This window comes from Heptranchias perlo, chromosome 19 (genome assembly GCF_035084215.1).
Source record: "Heptranchias perlo isolate sHepPer1 chromosome 19, sHepPer1.hap1, whole genome shotgun sequence".
NCBI classification, from domain to species: domain Eukaryota; kingdom Metazoa; phylum Chordata; class Chondrichthyes; order Hexanchiformes; family Hexanchidae; genus Heptranchias; species Heptranchias perlo.
In genome coordinates this window covers 13256026-13274724 of record NC_090343.1, presented here as the reverse complement: position 1 = coordinate 13274724, position 18699 = coordinate 13256026, and the positions used below count along the sequence as shown (strand labels likewise).

The window sequence follows — 18699 nt, the reverse complement described above, 5'->3', positions numbered from 1 at the left end:
ACAATCTGTGGTCTGTCATTCTGGATTCTTTGTAAGAATGACTGACATGAGCAATGTTTAAATATGCCCTTTCGGTGTCAGGAACCTGTGTAAGTAGTCGGACTGCGTTACAGATGGACTGATGAAAATGTTCATACTGAATGCCCTGAACTGAAAGATTTTAGGAATAAAATCTAAACTCAATTTAATAATAGACTTTAGGCAAAACATATTTCTACAGTTATCTTATCTAATTGTTATAAAGCATATATTATTTGTATTTGAAGAGACCTCTGGAAATGCAATCTTTTAGAAATAAAACGTAGATATTTAAAATCCTCTATCATGTCATGAATATAAAATTCAGAGAGTTGTTGAAAAGATAAGGAAACAATCCAATCATTTATTGAATCTGCAGAGGCTAGAAAAAAGTTTCCAAAAAATAAGAAAATCCGATTTGTATAGAATTCACATTTGGTCAGGCTCTTTAAAAAGTGAGAGACAATTTGGGAAGAGGGCTTGGGGAAACTAACGGGCAGTCATACGCAGGTCATTACATATCATTTAAGGAGACCCATTTTAAACCACAGACAGGTCGCTGACCAGAACACAAGACTTTTAACATCGTAATTTGAAACATTAAATTTGTAAAGGCTAAAAGCGCGGCTCTAAAACTGAACTGTAGCAGGGATTAAAACAACAAACAGAAAAACGGACAACCCAGTCACGATTCCTGTGGAAAAGCTGTTTCAAAGGATATATGCCATATATTTAAATGATAGGTGTTACCTTCTCAAAGAGTTTGGTATCAACACAGGAGGCAGGCGTGAAAATACAGGGTTTTTTTTTTAAACAAAAAAAAGAAACAAATTAAGCTGTAGAAGAAGATGGTTGTGCAGGACCAGGACTTCTATAAGAAAGGTTTTAAATGTTCAGCAAACACAGAGCTGCTGACAGAGGAGGAAACTATGAGAAACTGGGGCTCGGCTTCTCGGCTTTTAGTTTGTTTGCTACGCTCCTTAGCTGAAAGATTCAGTCAGAGGACAATCAAAATACAGATAATTCAGCAAAGACAAAGGGGCTCTTCTTTCCTTCCTGACTGATCACACTGCTCCTAATGGATTTTCACCAACACCCTCTTCTAATCAGGTGAATGGAGATAAACTAGATTTAGGCGACAAGTAATTATAATGGTGTCTTAACGACAGTGAAAAGGCTCAAATGTGCCGAGCTTGAATTCCCTGGGTTAGCTGGCATGCTCTAGTTTCAGGGCTCCGCTGGAACCTAGTGCCTGGCTGCTTCCTGATGAGGCCACGGACTCAAAATGTGGAAAAATTAAAAACAGAATAGAACATTTCACCTCACTATTTTCCTCATTTTCGATTTAAGGATTTTTCTTTAAAAAGCACAGACTCAAATGAGTTACAACGCAATCAGTACTTATATTGGTAGCAATTGTAATAACAAAAGGGTGGACTCACAAAAAAGGATGTAAAAATGGTGATATTTTTAATTACTTTATGATATACACTCCACTTACATAAATACATTGACACATAAATAAAGCTAATTACAATATTAGTAAATGAACTGAGAGTTATACTGTATTAAATACAACAAACTCATTTGTGTATCCTCAATAGCTAGGGAATATATAAACATTTTATTCATGGGAGCCCATGGACAGCATTGAGACTGGTATTATCTTCATTTCTTCATCCTTCCCAATCTTTCTGACCATCATATTTTGGAATTTCCAGAAGGGGACTGAAATTTAAAAATGTAGTCTGTGATATAATTATTTTAAATCTGATCACTGAGATAGTCTTAGAAACTTTTAACTCCATGAGTCTGATGACTCTAATATTTTCTTAAAAACTGCTCAAAACTGTGCGGCACATTTCACTGCAGATGCTGTAAACCTTGGTATCGAGAGCACTGCTGCAATTTTAACATTTGTCTTTTGGAGTAAAAAGCAGCTTAAACTGATGTACTTTAAACACTCACTTGTGATGCCATTTTTCATGAAATAAAAGTCCTGTTGTTCAATTACTTCAACTTCCCGCTAACTTAAACAATTACACTGCAAGAGCACTGTGATACAGGTATGCTGCACACACTTGCAGAATTACATGAACAAAAGCAAACTTGAATATGATTGTTCTAAATGTGAATATACTAAGAGCTATGCAGCGAATATGTTAGAACTGTACTTACCTCCGTACCTTCAGTGCCTTCTTGAGACTTCCTCCCATGATCCAGAACTTTGAGGTATAAATACTTTCATGTACTGCTATAACATTTATATACATTCGTCACTAATATTTTATTTTAGTTATTTTTGCAAAAGATTATGCACTGTAATTTTTCTTTACATATGCAGAAATCTTCTTATCACTGGAGTTCAATAGGAAATTCTACTTTGTATTTACATTGACTTTTTTGCTAAAATTATGGACAGGAGGAATTTCACACCATTTAAATCTTCTGGTAAGAGTTGCTATGGAGACAGAACGTTCTCATACTGAGTGCAATGTTCCTAGCCTCTCTCTTTGGGATTAGTCAGGAGCATTATGATAATTTATAAATAGAGGCTACATATTGGACACTGGTAAGATAAGATATTACTTCCTATGGACAAACTGGACCAAATAACACATGAGCGATGACGTCTTAAGCACTTTATGATGTCAAGTCAAACGCTTAGATCAATTTTGTATCTAACAGATCGCAATATATCTTCAATTATACATGAGCATTAATAACCAAGCAGTACCATTTGAAAAAAGTTGAGAAATATTATTAAAATTGACGGTGCAAGTGATGTTGGAATTATTGAAGGAGGACGCAGTGATGTCATAGAAGATGCGACATCATTGGAAATCACTCTAAAACTGCAAGTCAAAGATGAACTAGAGCTTAGATAAGGGCCTGGAGTTTCCACTTTGAGTGCAATCGACATTTGGGCATAAGTGTGCTGGTGCAAATTACGTCGCGTTGCCGCTAAAATGCATTAACATAATCACAAACATAAAATCTCCCATGAATCAGCGCAATTTGGCAGTTTTAACATAGTGTAATCTTTTATTTTTTTTTTGCAATAAAAAAAATCATTGATATATTTAAGAGATGTATTTAAGAGGGGTAACCTGGTGCAGTTTTATTAAAACAGTTGAAAATTGGCTTATGACTAAAAATAAGTATTTTTAATAAAGGGCTCCAGTCTTCTGCTTGTGAGTAACCTGATTGAAGATCACTGAAAATGACTCAAAAAAATATACTGAAGCACTTACTACTTTCATTGGTGTACACTTGTCAGTTTCTTAGTAAATTAATATTTTTTAATATTTAAAAATGTTTAAACAGTGCCTACTAGTGCCTTTGCGCCTAAGAAAGATAACGTGATTTAAAAAATCTCCTCAAATGGCCGCAGGCTGGTGCAATCGAGGAAATCTCACCATCCTCATTGTTTCGAGCGGGGAGGGGGCATGGCCAGGTTTGTGGGCGGGGCTAGTTTCAACGGTTTTTTTTAGCCTGCACAAAACGTCGCGGAAACGGGGCTTCATTCAAAATTCCTCTATGTTTTGTGGTGATTCAGCCAGATTGTGCTGAAAAAGCCAGCGCAATCAAGCGGAAATTCTGGGCTAAGATGTTTGGACAATGGGGATTTGAATAATTGGAAGAAGTGGCATTGTACTCGATTTACAAAGCTCCTGCAAATATTATTACTGTGCACTAACCAAAGTGAGGTATCATTCTGCTCAAGACTTTGCATAGCTTCTTGTTAACACATTCATTAATTATAACATGGTTGCAAAGTTGTAGTTTTGCATGCAAATTATTTTAATTTTAAAATTCATGGGCTGAGATATCCATATAAGGAAGAGTAGATCTCTGAAAATCGCTAATAATGAGTATTATTTCATTGGCTGTATAACGTAGTCTGTGTTACAGTAACAGACATACTGCACAATAATCACACAGACAGCTCCCTCCTGCCCTCTATAAACATTCAAATTTTAACCTTTGGCCGAGGAGTTCTTGCCTATGTGGTTATATACATGCTTACACGTGCAGAGCTGTCTCCTGGGCAGGAGCTCAGCTAGGCAGGATAAACAAGGTGCTGCTTGGCTGGAACTGATACTGCAACTACCAGTCTGAGACAGGAAGTTGCTATGTAAATGCAGCATAATAGTTGCACTGCATGTAAATGCACTGACAGGTACACTGTACATAAATACACTGAACATTATGCCGTATGTAAATACATTTAATATACAACGTAAATGTTTGGAAATCCACGCTGAACCTAAATACATTTACAAACATACAATAGTAATGATTAACATAATTACACTAACGGTTACGGTTCTAGTTACAATGTAAAGAAACTGACAGCTGCAGTGTACGTAAACACACTGAGTTACACTAGTCATAAACAGAATGTACATGAAACTCTGCTAGTTGCACTGTACATAAATAGACTGACAATGTGTGTAAATATACTGACAAAAATACACTGAAACACAATATAAAAATATACTGACAGTTATAATGTACATCAATATGACAAAAATACACTTAATAGTTTCATGCATAAATACATTGACAGTTATACTGTACTTAAATACAATAAATATCAATATAAATCCAGTTATTATACTCTAAATACATAAAAGCATAAAAATAAATGCACTAACATTTACATTGAACATAAATATATTGACATAAATGCAATGTGATTATTATATATAAATGCAGAGGCAAAAATGTACTTACAGTTTTACATAAAAATAAATATACCAATAGTTATGCCGTGCATCAATAAATTAATAGAATCAGTATAAGTGAAAAAAAAGCAGGCTCTTTCCCCCTAATTCAAGATTATCACATAGGGTTTTGCTGTCAATGATTGCTATTTGACATTAACATCAGTAAACAGTGTCACAAAATCACATTTTTCAAGTTCTAAGAAATTCCTGTTAGACATCAGGAGCATAAGGTGCTGGCTACTCACAGTGATGTTGAGTTGTACCAGGGATGGCTGCACAAAGCTTAGCTCCAGTGCCGATCCATTCCTTAAACTCTGTTAATCAGAAACATTTTTTATTACATTTATGAGTGGGTGATGTGCATTTATTAAATCTATAGAAGTAAGTCAAAGCCATTGATTAAACATACAGAAATGATTGATGGGCATTTAATACACAAATAAGAGCAGTTGAAATGCTTATACCAAGTGTACAGGAATAAGTAATGGGTATTTATGGAGAACATAGTTGTGGGTGAATCTCATTGAATGTCTAAGACTGGATGAAGGGTACTTACTAAGCATACAGGAGTCAGCGATGCTTTTTCAATAAGTATATAGGAGTGGCTGATGGTTATTTATTGAGCATAAAGTGAGTGACAGGCACTTCATGCTTACTAAGTGTATAGGAATGGGTGACAACACTTCACATTTACTAAGTGTATACTAGCAGGTGGAAAATTGTTTGAGGCTGTGTTGTGAGCAATTTTCTTTTTACTTTCACCAATTAAATGGTTGCATGTAAATTGTTTGAAGAAGTCCCAGGGACTCTTGAACCTCTATATCTGCATCATCTGCCACAGTGTGATTTCTGGCCATCTGTCAGGCTACCTACGCTGTGCATAAATATAGATGTTTTTGAGTCTGTGTGACGCGAGATGTCTGAAAGACTCCGTCAGCTACAATTGTGAATGCTGAATTAGTTTTCAAAGGAATAAATATGTATATACTAAAAAAAGTTACTTTTTTTCCAAAGAGAAGGCAACTGTTCCTGGTAGACCTTGTGTGTGCTCAGTAACTACAATAAGGGACTTATTCGGTTGTTAAGTGTTGCTGTTGTGTACAGAGTTTGAACTCTCAAACAGTGAAGTCGGATTGAATTACATCAAGGGAACCTTTTTTGCACCAAGAATTTGATAACTTAAACCCGCCCTCATCAGGCCACTGGACTAGTTTACTGGTGCTCCATTTACCATATGTAGAAATGCAGGAATCAAAATGAAAGGGAAGACTTTGGTGAAAATAGTAGTTTTAATGTAATAATATTGGGCCAGAATTTGCTGGAGTGGGGCACCTTGTGACGTGCCACATTTGTTAGATTTTTTTCCTCACCCTTCAGCTCCAATTATTTTTGCGCCGCAAATTGCTGGAAGTGCGAGCTGATAACGGCATGGCGAGGGAAACGGGGCAGCTGGGACCTTGGTGAACGACAGGACCAACAGTCTATCTCCTTAACCAATGAGATTTAAGAATAGAGAAAGAATCAGATGAACAACAGAGAAGGAAATAGGGTTAATTGGAGTCAAATTAGATACAGAAAGAGAAATATATAGAGAAAGAAAGATTGGATTAAGAGAGAAAAAACAGATAGAAATGAAAAGTAAGAAAAAATTTTGTAACATTTTAAATTTTATAAACCTTTAGGAATAATTTACTACCTGCAGGAGTGAGTCTCTACAGTTTCAATTGTTCCCTTTCTGGGCCTCCGAGATTGAATGGAGGTCCATTGCAGGAATATAAATCTCCTCATTAAAAGGGTCCTTATGTCATTAAATACCAGTCCTAACCTTCTGCAGCGAGTGTAATTCATTTTAACAACGCAAATGCAGCAATTTCTTGAAACTCATGAGGAGGTTGACGCCGAGCTCTGGTTTTTGCAAAGCTAACGGCAGAGGCACGCATATCGTCCATCAATTTGTGCGGATTCACAACTCATAGCGTATCTCTTACTCGCCACGAATTGCTGGGCGATTAATACAAATGACTAATATTGATTAATACAAATTTAACTCATCATTATTTTCACAGCAAATTCTAGGCCATTCTATTTAGACATCATAACAGAAATTCAGTGTTAAAGGATAAATACATAAGCAGGTAGAAAGTTGCTTACATCAATTGAATTAAGAATTACATATCTGATATATAATTAGACAGTCAGTAGCTGACAATTGGACTTTCCCCACACTGGTCATCACAGCGGCAAATTCCATGGGTTATGGACAGTGCCAATTCTGGAACACAAGTTACCAGCAATCTTGTGCCATTCATTCTTGTAAAAATACTATTACTTCCAAATGCCAATTAACTCCCTACAAATTTGTGAATTATTTAATTTTGAATTTCAGGAGAACTATAAACTAGTCAACTTAACATCGGTAATGGGTGAGCTTCCAGGGGCCATAATACAGGATAAAATTAATACTCATTTAGAAGGGCATGGGTTAATTAAGGGCAGCCGGCATGGATTTATAAAAGGTAAAATAAAAACAGAAAATGCTGGAAACACTCAACAGGTCAGGCAGCATCTGTGGAGAGAGAAACAGAGTTTAAGTTTCAGGTCGATGACCTTTCAACAGAACTGGAAGATGCTAGAGGTGAACAGCTTTTAAGCAAATACAGAGGAAAAAAGTAAGTCTTGTCTAAAAGTCCTATCTTTGAGGAAATGGCAGATTTTATTGGCAAGCAAATGCATTGGATGTTGTATAAATGGATTTTGAAAAGGTGCTTAATAAGGTGCCACATTGTTGATATAACTTAGGCACAAGGTATTAAAAGGTATTAGCAGCATGAATAGGCAGTTGTCAAAAGATAGAAAACACAGAGTAGTGGCTAATGGATATATACATCTCTCCATTTAAAAAATGTCCATTAACCACTACTCATCTGGATTTGGATATGGGGGCACAATATCAAAATTTGCAGAAAATAAAAAAGAGGATTGCAAGTGACTTAAGGAGGACAAGTCGGTAGTTTGGGAAGATAAATGCCAGATGAAATTTATTGCAGAGAAATGTGGAATAATGCATTTTAGGAGGGGCAATTAGGTAGGTAAAGATACAGTAAATGGGACTACTTTAAAAGGAATAAAAGGGCAGTGAGGTTTAGGGGTTCAGGTACACAAACCTTTAAAAGTAAGAGGACAAGTTGATAAAGCTATAACAAAAAGTATATAGGATCCTTGGATTTATAAATTGGAACAACATGGACATGAATTTAGATTTGAGGTTAGGATCAGATCAGCCATGATCTTATTAAATGGCGGAGCAGGCTCGAAGGGCCGATTGGCCTACTCCTGCTCCTATTTTTTATGTTCTTATTAACAACGAGTACACAAGCAAAGAGGCATTGCTAAACCTACACAAAACATTGTTTAGGTTGCAGTTAGAATTTTGTGTCCAGTTTTGGATGCCCTATTTAGGAAGGATATTAAGGCCATGGAGAGGGTACAGAAGAGATTTACTAAGATGATACCAGGGATGAGAAGTTTTAGTTATGAGAAACTAGATGAAACCTGGGCTGTTTTCACTAGAATGAAGAAAGTTTAGAGGAGATCTGATAAAGCTGCTTAGAATTATGAAGAGTGTTGATAAACTAAACAAGAGAAAAAACTATTTTTGGTTAATGAATTGTCAACCAGAGGGCGTAAATTTAAGATCATCACCAAATGAATGAATGAAGCGGTTAGGAGAATTATTTTATGTAGAGAGTTATTAGGATATGGAATGCCTTACCAGAAATTCTCCTGGAAGCAGAATTTATAGTAGCTTACAAAAAAGGAAGTGAATAAATATTTGAAAAAGAAAAAATTAAAAGTGCATGAGGAAAGCAGGGGAATGGGACTGCATGCATAGTCATTTCAGAGAGCTGGTACATTCATGGTAGACAAATTAAAGAAAGAAAGAACTTATATTTATATAGTGCCTTTCACAACCTCAAGACATCCAAAGCGCTTTACAGCCAATTAAGTACTTTTGAAGTGTAGTCACTGTTGTAATGTAATTAGCATCCTAGTGCTGTAAATTTCTATGATTCTATGAAGTTACTTAACAAAGACTCCAAATGAATTATTAGTAGGAAATTAGGAAGCAATCGATTATAATTTTGATGAGTGGAACAAGCTTATGATACTCTATTTGCACATTACACCGTTGTCTTAATGGAAATTCTTTGGCAAATTATTTTCTGTTTCGAGAGGGAGGAAAGCTAGCTATATCCATCAGTGATGACATCATGCGCAATTGATATCATTGACATAATTTATGTAATTGATCAGAGTGGGTTGCCAAAGACTTTTTCATGAAGACAGTGTCCCTTTAGTTTAAACCAGCTGTGTTTTGCTGGAAAGTCAGTAACATTCTGACTGTGTGGTTTTATGGACAGAACCACCACAACCAAATGAGCTTGGCGCAAATGTATTGTATTCACTGACCAAAAAGACCAAGCTTAATGGGAGCTGCATTCAGCACAATGGCTGCAAAAACCTAAATGTCATACAATAAGAAACTGTGCAGTTAATGGTGCCACTAACGATGCATTTAGCTCCCACTGCTGTAGAAACGGTCTCAATTACATTGTAGGTCAGTTTCTACAGCATTGGAGCCACGTTTAAACAACATTGATGTGCATTCATGGTTTTTTTAAGTTGCCTTCTGTGAGTTATTATTGGGGATCACTATCTCCCTTAGTTGCTGGGGAAAGACTGTACAGACCAACGAGACTGATCTGTATGAGTTGGGCCAGAGTACGTTCGCACAAAGCCTGCTGCAGGTTAAAAAAAATGTCTATCTCTCCCTCTAACAGCCAGCATCTATGTTGCTATTGGAGGTGGTGCTGCCATTGAAGGTGGGAGAGGCCAACAGCACTTTCTGTTTAGTGGTGCATGCTCCCTCCCACAGCACTATCACTGTTTCGTTTAGTTTGTTCGCTTTGCTACTGAGTCCAGGGCTGCTATTGGTAGCAACGCATCAAAGTAAAATGTGTGTCCATCCATTCCTACGACATTATAGATGAGGAATGATGGCCACATATCCTCTATCCCATATCCATGATGTCGCTGAAGAGGAACTTCAGAGCATCAGTGAACAGGGGATTCCATGGAGAATATCTGATCACAGGCTGTCTTTCATTAAAAATCTTAAAATGTAGAACATAGAAACCAGGGAAGATGGAGAAACTCTCTGTAAGTGAACAGATATTTCCTTTGATAATTCTTAGGATTATGTGACAATTTAGATGAATAGAGTTCTGTTAGCAACATTCCATTAAAAGCAATTAATTTAATAGTTATATGTACCATGACAATTTTGGAGGATTTAATTTCTATTCATGTTCCATTAACTCATCACCATCCCAATGTAAATCACTGCACACACAACTAATTGACTACAAGAAAAAATGGTCTTGTCAAGTTGTTCTGATATGAATCCCCCCAGAAAAACCACAGGGAGACCAAAAACCAGACTAAACATCCATTTACAAAAATGCTACTAACTAAAGATTGATGCTATCAATCGTTACGAACATCCTTCTCTGCACTGCTGCCTGAGATCTACAAAGGAAGTGGTATGTGTTTCATAGTAAAAGTAAGTCACAAAGGAAATGGATTTCAAAAAGAGGGGATTGAGCTTTAGATGTGGTTAAATCAATACATAATGTACCACAGGTAATGCATCTCAGAATTACTTATTTAACATAGGGTTGGGCTTCTAATTTTCTTCTAAACCTTTAAGACATATAGCATTAGAGCAAAACATGAGAATATTTCTTTAAAGGAATGAATAACCCGCTTATTAATAAGAGTCACACCCCTAAGAATTGTTTAAACAAGGAACTGGGGAATAAATAGCTGGATTGCAATGGGTTGATTCTTCTTTGGAAATAAAATCTCTCCCTCAGCAGCTAACAGAATTCACATGCTTCTCCGGACTTCAGACGCAGGAGACTCTATAAACTGTGCTGTAAAGAGGAAAATAGTGATCACTTATACCACATTTCATCAAACAGAACCACTTCAAATAGAATCAGTTCTGTTTCTCTTGGCTGCTAGTGCTCTGGGATCCAACCCATTTTTATTGCACACTTGCGATTGTGACTTTTGCTTTCTGGTTATGGATCTTCCCTCATGGCTTGGAAAGATCTGTACAGGCCAGCGACTGTACAAATGATTCATATTTTCTGCTTGGAATCAATAAAATCAGTTACCAGAGATGTGCAGTAAGTTAATATGGATTCAGAAGATCCAGTAGATCCAACCCTATCCTATTTTTGCCGTAAACAGGGCCTTGAAAAAAAACTTCTACTGAAACAGCAGATCCAAACACAACTCCATGGGGAGGGTGCAACAATCCGAGCAAGAGTCATCCGTAGGTCACTCCCATGTACCTCCCGTTGACTAATTCAGACAGGCTTTGGAGAAAACTTGAGAACAGTTGGATGCAATTGTGCCATAGGCTGAGGGCAATGGGAAATGGAGATGAAAATAGGAGCTTAACCTCCAAAAAAAAGTGTGCAACAGGGACAAATGACTCTACTGTTCTGCCACATTGGGGTGTGTACCAATGGCCGTTTCACACTGCAAACAAAATGGTGGTTTCAAATTTTTCCCAGTTCCACATAGTTGGTAATAACAATTTTGTTGATGTAATTGTCTATATACATTCTGTCATAATATCTTGTACTGTACTCTCTAAATAAGTAGCATATACCTGCACACTTAAGGTCCTAATTGTGTAAGTGAACTTTTGACTGTGTAAATGGGTTACTGGTTGACTAAACCAGACATCTGATCATATAAATAGGATTTTTTAATGGCATAAATATTGACTCCTGATCATGTAACCAAAATTCCTCATTGTTCAAAGGGAGCTTCTGATCATATAAATAGGGCAAGTGATCATGTTGACAAAAGTTACCAATTATGTATCTGGGACATTTGATTGCAGAAATGAGATTCTAGATGGCCTAACTGGATCAACTGGTTGCATAAATAATACATGTGATTATATAAGCAAGGATTCTGACTGTGTAAATGACAATTCTGATAGTGTAAGGACAGTATGTGACTGTGAAGAGGGTTCCTGATCATGCAAGCATGGTAACTGATGGCGATAAGAAGATTCCTGACCTTATAAACAAAGCTACTAAAAATGTAAACAGGCTTCTGTTCATATAAATGTTACATGATCATATAAATGTGACTTTATTGTAAATGATGACCTTATAAAGAGGATTACTAATTATGTAAATATTGCTATTAATTGTACAAATATGGCTCCTAATTATGTAAGTGATTCTTCTGGTCATGTAAACAGCACTCCTAATAGTGTAAACTAAACTCCTGATTGCGTGACCAGTGCTCCTGATTTGTGTAAGCAGGACTCTTAACTGTGCATAGAGCTCTCCTAATCATACAAATACTACTTGCAACTGTGTAAATTAGGATCCTATTTATGTCAACATGACTATTGATTGCACATATATAACTCTTAATGATGTAAATGATGCTCCTCTTTGGATAAATAGAACTCCTGATCATGGAAACAGTATCCTGATTATGGAAGTAGATTTCCTGATCATGTAATTTGATTTCCTGATTGTGCAAATGAGGCACCAATTATGCAAACATGGTAACTGAACGTGTACACATGAGTTCTCAATTGGCTTCCAATCATGTAAATACAGCTTCATTCCTATAAATGCCGCTCCTGATTGTGTAATGTGACTCCTCATTGTGTAAATAGCAATCCTGTAAAGCAGATTCCTTCTTATATAAATGAGACCACCAGATCAAGTAGATGTTGCAACTGGTTGTAAAGACACATCTCTTTATCCTGTAGAGAACTCCTAGACGTGCAAGTACAGCTCCTAACTGTAAATGATGTTCCTGGTTGTGTAAGTGGGGTACTGACCATGCAAGTGCTGTGTGGAATTGAGTCTTTTTTGCGTAAATGTAGTTCTTGTGTAAATGATACATGTTATTGTTAAAGTGCAAATATTTATCACCAAATGGGAGTAATTTTAACTGTGCGATAGTGTAAAATGGGTGGTAGAGAATTGTCAGCCCATTTTACATCTGTCCCGATTTTTATTTCAGGAGAGATGCAAATAGAGATGTAGACAGATGTGAGAGATATGAACAGTTTCAGACAGTGGCCAGGGAGGAGAATGGAATTGGTGGCTAGGAAACCTAACACTTACAGTAGTAGGGAATGGAGTTTGTGCCAATTCGCTATCGCCCGTTTTATGCTGTCGCACAAAGTCAAAGTTACCCCCAAAGAGTTTGAAGTAAGCAAATATGACTCTCAGTTGTGTGAATGAGGCTCCTGATTGTGTAAGCAAAACTCAAATTATTTAAATGTTGCTCCAGATGGTGTAAAGAATACTTTAGTATTTATGCCTTCTAGTTTTATTTTTTTTCATGTGGCTTTCTTTAAATGAAATTTTCTCTGGCTTACATGACTGGGTGTTTCCTCGACACAATGAACTTTGCATATCATAATGACCAACTGATATTACACAATTTTTTTTTAGAGTCCTAATAACAAAGCTTTACTGAATGATTTGGTTTGCCTGCTGTAGATAACGTGACAATTTTGTTTGATCTCACTGATGCTGGTAGCTGGACTGATTGCCAATGACAAACCAAGGCGGCAGTAATTACGATAGAAAGGGAGCACAACTCATTTACTCAGGCAAAGTAAAGGGAATTGGGAGCAATTTCATTCTAATTATCATCAGCCTCATCTGTTTCAATTGCAGCTAACTCCCATTTACATAGACATGAGCTTAAAATTACCATCCGATGCACATGGCATGTTATATAATCTCTTCGCTTTGTGTGTGGAAATCACATAAAGCAGCAGTCTTCTTTATAAACACTTGGCGACAAAGGCCAACAGTATAGAGAGAATCAGTATTCACTATATAGCCGGAGTTAGCAACAACAATCAACAGAATGGTTCCTGTGTCATAAAGCACTTTTACATTGATAATGTGCCATCACTGGCAAATGTGCGGTACTCCTACCATCAGTGATGCATACCAAAATAAAACATCTGGCCTCCACCATCCCAGTGGCATCATGGACCCAACTTTTCATGCATCTTGAGAATGGAGGTTGTAGGTATGAAAGCAAGCATTCTTTTCCTATTGGCCCTCCAACTAGGCCCACAATTACCAATGGCACACCTCTAAGGTAAGAAAAAAAGGGAGAGCTTTCACAAAGCCCCAGCAGAAATGTAAAAGTTCCCATAGGGTAGTCTGTATTGTGTTACTGGCCCTAATTCCAGCATTGCTAGTAGCTCATGTAATTCCCTTATATGACTGGGCAGTGATCCATATGATTCCCGTATAAATCGCAGTACTGATCTGTGATTCCCATATACAGTATTACAAGATACTGAACCGCATGATTCCTATATATTGTAGACTATTGGTCCAGTGTCTCCTAAATAAAGCAGGGTATTGGCCCACATGATTGCCATAATAAGTAGGGTACCGGTCTGCTTGATTCCCATATAAAACAGGTAAGGATCTGTAAAGCCAGTTCTTATTGCCAATTTAAAAACCAAAGGTACTTTTAACATTACAAATTGGGAGAAAATTGGTGGGAAAAAAATGGACTCCTAAAAGCCCAGGTAAATGCAAAGAAGATCGGCAAAAAAACATTTTTATTTTGAACATTACTAAAACTCAAGAAAACAAGCGAAGAACTTAAAAAAGGGTACGGTCAAGTTAAATGACAATTCACAATTATTTACTCAGCTCAGGGATATCACATTTATCGAGCTCACTGTCAAACATTCATTTCACTTAACAACAACAACTTGCATTCATAAAGCGCCTTTAACGTAGTAAAAAGTTCCATGATGCTTTACAGGAGCGATTATCAAACAAAATTTGACACTGAACCACATAAGGAGGTATTAGCGCAGGTGACCAAAAGTTTGGTCAAAGAGGTAGGTTTTAAGGAGCGATTTAAAGGAGGAGAGAGAGGCAGAGAGGCTTAGGGAGTAAATTCCAGAGCTTAGGGCCTTGGCAGCTGAAGGCATGGTCGCCAATGGTGGAGCCATGAAAATTGGGTTTGCGCAAGAGGCCAGAATTGGAGGAGTGCAGAGATTTCAGAGGACTGTAGGGCTGGAGGAGGTTACAGAGATAGGGAGGGGCGAGGCCATGGAGGGATTTGAAAACAAAGATGAAAATTTTAAAATCAAGGTGTTGCCGGTCTGGGAGCCAATGTAGGTCAGGGAGCACAGGGCGATCGGGACAAGATAGCTTTAAAATTAAAAATAATTTTGAAGAATCCATGTTTATTGTTGTGGCTCCAGCTACTTAGCTGCGGCTAGGATGATGGGATAATAAAAATTGCTGGAGATTATGAAGAGGAGGACAGTGCCAGACTTGCTTTTAGTAAACAACGCCTTAGTGTACAAACTGAGTCAGCCTTTGATCAATGACCTCAGTCTTCAGAGCACTAGCCGTGTGGTAACTGTGTCAATGCATCACTGTCCTTGCTCCCTACCTAACAAGGAATGAAAGATTGGCATTTGCTGCAGTTTAAAGAGTATGATCCTCACACCAGAAACTAAAGATAATCCAGGTCCCCTTAAATAAAATCCAAATTCCACAGCCTTCATCTCCTTACCTGCTGAAAACCAGAGATGTGCACGCATCACTTCAGGTGCTAGGTCAAGCAATTCCCATATATCATAAAATAATGATCCATATGATTCCAATTTGGCACAAGTTACTCGTAATGCCATAATACTGGATTTTGATTCCTTTATATCTTATATGTGACAAAAAGAAACTAATCAGCGTTCTTGCAAACATACTTTTAATGTTCAGTCTATTTATATAATACTGTTAGATTCCAATAATTTGGAACATTTGATGTTTCAGCATTATTCGTCCTTATCTCTTGTTTAAGCGTAAGTCAAAGTACTTTTTGAAATCTGCAGATTTTTTTGTCAGTCCTTTAACCGTGGAAGTTTAAATGAAGCTTTACCGATAAATTAATCGTTGTCTCTGCGACGCTAGAGTCTGGCACTTGCAAAAGTATTCCTAAGTTGACAGTACTGAAATTGATAACAAATCATTTATAGAAGGTGGCATCAGGAATTTACGGTAAAGAAAGGAAGACTTGCATTTATATAGCACCTTATTTAGCACATTATGTTGATAGGGTGAGATGAAGTAAGGTGGGAATAGAATCATAAATTAGAATCATAGAAAATTTACGGCACAGAAGGAGGCCATTTGGCCCATCGTGTCTGCACTGGTTGAGAAACGAGCCACCCAGCCTAATCCCACTTTCCCGCATTTGGTCCGCAGCCCTGCAGGTCATGGCTCTTCAGGTGCACATCCAGGTATTTTTTAAATGAGTTCCAGACCCCCACCACCTTCTGGCTGTAAAGATTTTTCCTCATTTCCGCTCTAATCCTTCTACCAATCACTTTAAATCTATGCTCCCTGATTATTGACCCCTCCGCTAAGGGAAATTGGTCCTTCCTATCCACTCTTTATAGGTCCCTCATAATTTTGTACACCTCAATCAAATCACCCCTCAGCCTCCTCTGTCCCAAGGAAAACAACCCCAGCCTATCCAATCTGTCATCATAGCTAAAATTCACTAGTCCTGGCAACATCCTTGTAAATCTTCTCTGGACCCTCTCTAGTGCAATTACATCCTTCCTGTAATGTGATGACCAGAACTGTGCGCAGTACTCAAGCTGTGGGCTTACTAATGTTTCATACTAGTTGGGAGTACCAGGTGGGAGGAGGCTTGTGTGGAGCATAAACACTGGCATAGATCTGTTGGGCCGAATGGCCTGTTTTTGTGCTGTAAATACTATGTAATATTATGCAATTATCGGATGCATCACAAAGCACTTCACAGGCAATGAATTAGCTAGTCAATTGAATCAAGCGTTGTGGTTGCCAAAGTAGTCACAGAGAACTATCCAAATTAGTACACCAAGGAATGTGTGAAAAAAATGAAACAACACTCTGTGATATATCCGATACTCCTCACTATAACAATAGCTTCTGTTTAGCCCATAAATGACGGGGAGCTACTTTCGCAGAAAAGCTGTGTGTTGGGACACCAGGTAGTGCAGTCAGATCTGGGTCTTGGGTTTGAACCATGCCCACACAGTTAGTATAAAAGCTTCCTCCTTCTACTGGCAATGAGGGCCCTGGACAACATGGTTTTGTGTAATAAGCGGCCTCAATCACGTTTGTAGCAATCATGAGCATACAGCACAAAACCATCCATAAAGATAATGAGAAAACTACAAATGCTGAAAGTCTGGAATAAAAGCAGAAAATGCTGGAAATGCACAGTGGGTCTGTCAGTACCTGCAAAGCGAAAAGATGGCTTAACCTTTTGGGTAGAGACCCAATGCCAGAATTGGGTCTGATGTAAAATCTGTGCCTAGGGCATTAACCTGCTTTTCTATTTGCAGATGTTAAATGTACCTACTGTGTATTTCCAACATTTTCTGTTATTATTACAAACCAAATCCATAAATTAGCACAAATTGGCAACAACTAGGCAATCTCATTCTGAAAGGCCATAAAGATGATTGATGTGGAAAATAGAAAAATTCACATTCGTGCAGTGGGCAGACTAAGTAGAAGAAAATTTCAACTGCACCTGACTGTTGTATAGCTGATCTGGATCTCCTCAGTGTTAAAACTGGATATCTGAAGAATAAACATCTGGGGGAGAAATTCAGCTCACTGCCGCCTATTTTTCTGGTGTAAAATCGGTGTTAGTCCTCGGAATTTCGCATCGTGATCTGCTGCCCTCAACGGAAGGGCACCTGAATATGCAAATCAGGGTCTTACGTCGGCTGTAGGACCTCAAATGCGAAATTCAGGTACAAATGGGCGGAACTTGTGTTGAGCGGTCTAACCAGTGACCCTTAAAGGGACCGCTGGTGGCCGCTCAAAAAATGTTCACTTTTTATTTCTGTGGGCCCAGGAGAAGCAGAGTTGAATTTCTCAGCCTCTGTTTCTTTATCTTTTTTTAAAAAAAAACTATGGCCCTGAAATTTCTGGGGTCGATAAAGCAAATTTCCACCAGAGGAGGCCACAAATGTGGGGCGAAACCCCATTTTTTATCTTGAGCCATTTCCTGGGAGAGCCATGGATGGATCTTCCACCTACTCTCCCCCGCATGCTAAGGGAGTTCCCGGGCAACCCTGGGAATTCGGCCCAGTATATCCTTATAATGCTTTAGAAAACTCTTGCTAGCTGAAAGGCTCAAAATCCTCACCAGCTGATTGATTATCTTAAAAAAAAATTCCCTCCAGGCTCCTTTGGAAGGTGGTTGACAAAAATGTCCTTCTTCGTTGGGCTGACTTCAATTTTCCAGGCTGTAGTGGTGGTGGGTGCTACTGATGTGCCCTTAGTAGCCTGCCCCATCCATAATAAAAACCCTACCTCCAGGATTTGGGATAGGATCTAGGCCTGCCTTCTCAGGTGGACTTAGGGTCTGCTCCACCACTCCTCCGCATAGGAATTTCAGGGCCTATGTTTCTAAAGCACCATCTTGATGTAAATAATAACAAAATGCTCCCAATACATTGTAAAGATCATGGAAGAAGCTAATATCAGATAGCAGCACCTTTGATAGTCTAACTTAGACATTTTCAGGGGAATTTAAGCCCCCGTGCGGGAAGCTGGCGGGATGTGCAGGCTGCCTGCCCAGGAGTCCCCACTGGCCAGCTGCCCACTCGAAACAGGTGTAAAGAAGCAGTCAGCCGGCTGCCAGGAGGCAAAGATCAGGTAAGTCATGGGGAGAGGATTTCGGCAGGGTCTAGTGGGTGGGAAGGAGGGGTGGGGGAGCCCGGGTCAGCAGAGGCCTAAACTTTCCTTGTGGGACCTGGAGGAGGTACTTCATA

General features: G+C 38.2%; 1 protein-coding gene and 1 long non-coding RNA gene across 5 annotated transcripts in view; one reads left to right on the top strand and one right to left on the bottom strand.

Moving 5' to 3' along the window:
* LOC137335168 (eyes absent homolog 1-like) overlaps nucleotides 1-18699 on the top strand; it is a 213686-nt gene that overhangs the window by 36181 nt on the left and 158806 nt on the right. The gene's annotated exons all lie outside the window — the stretch shown is intronic.
* Nucleotides 1-18699, bottom strand: part of LOC137335169 (uncharacterized) — a 202937-nt gene that overhangs the window by 44467 nt on the left and 139771 nt on the right. The window contains exon 3 of the long non-coding RNA XR_010966352.1: nucleotides 4997-5065. This is a non-coding gene — a long non-coding RNA (uncharacterized lncRNA). The remainder of the gene's footprint in view (nucleotides 1-4996; nucleotides 5066-18699) is intronic.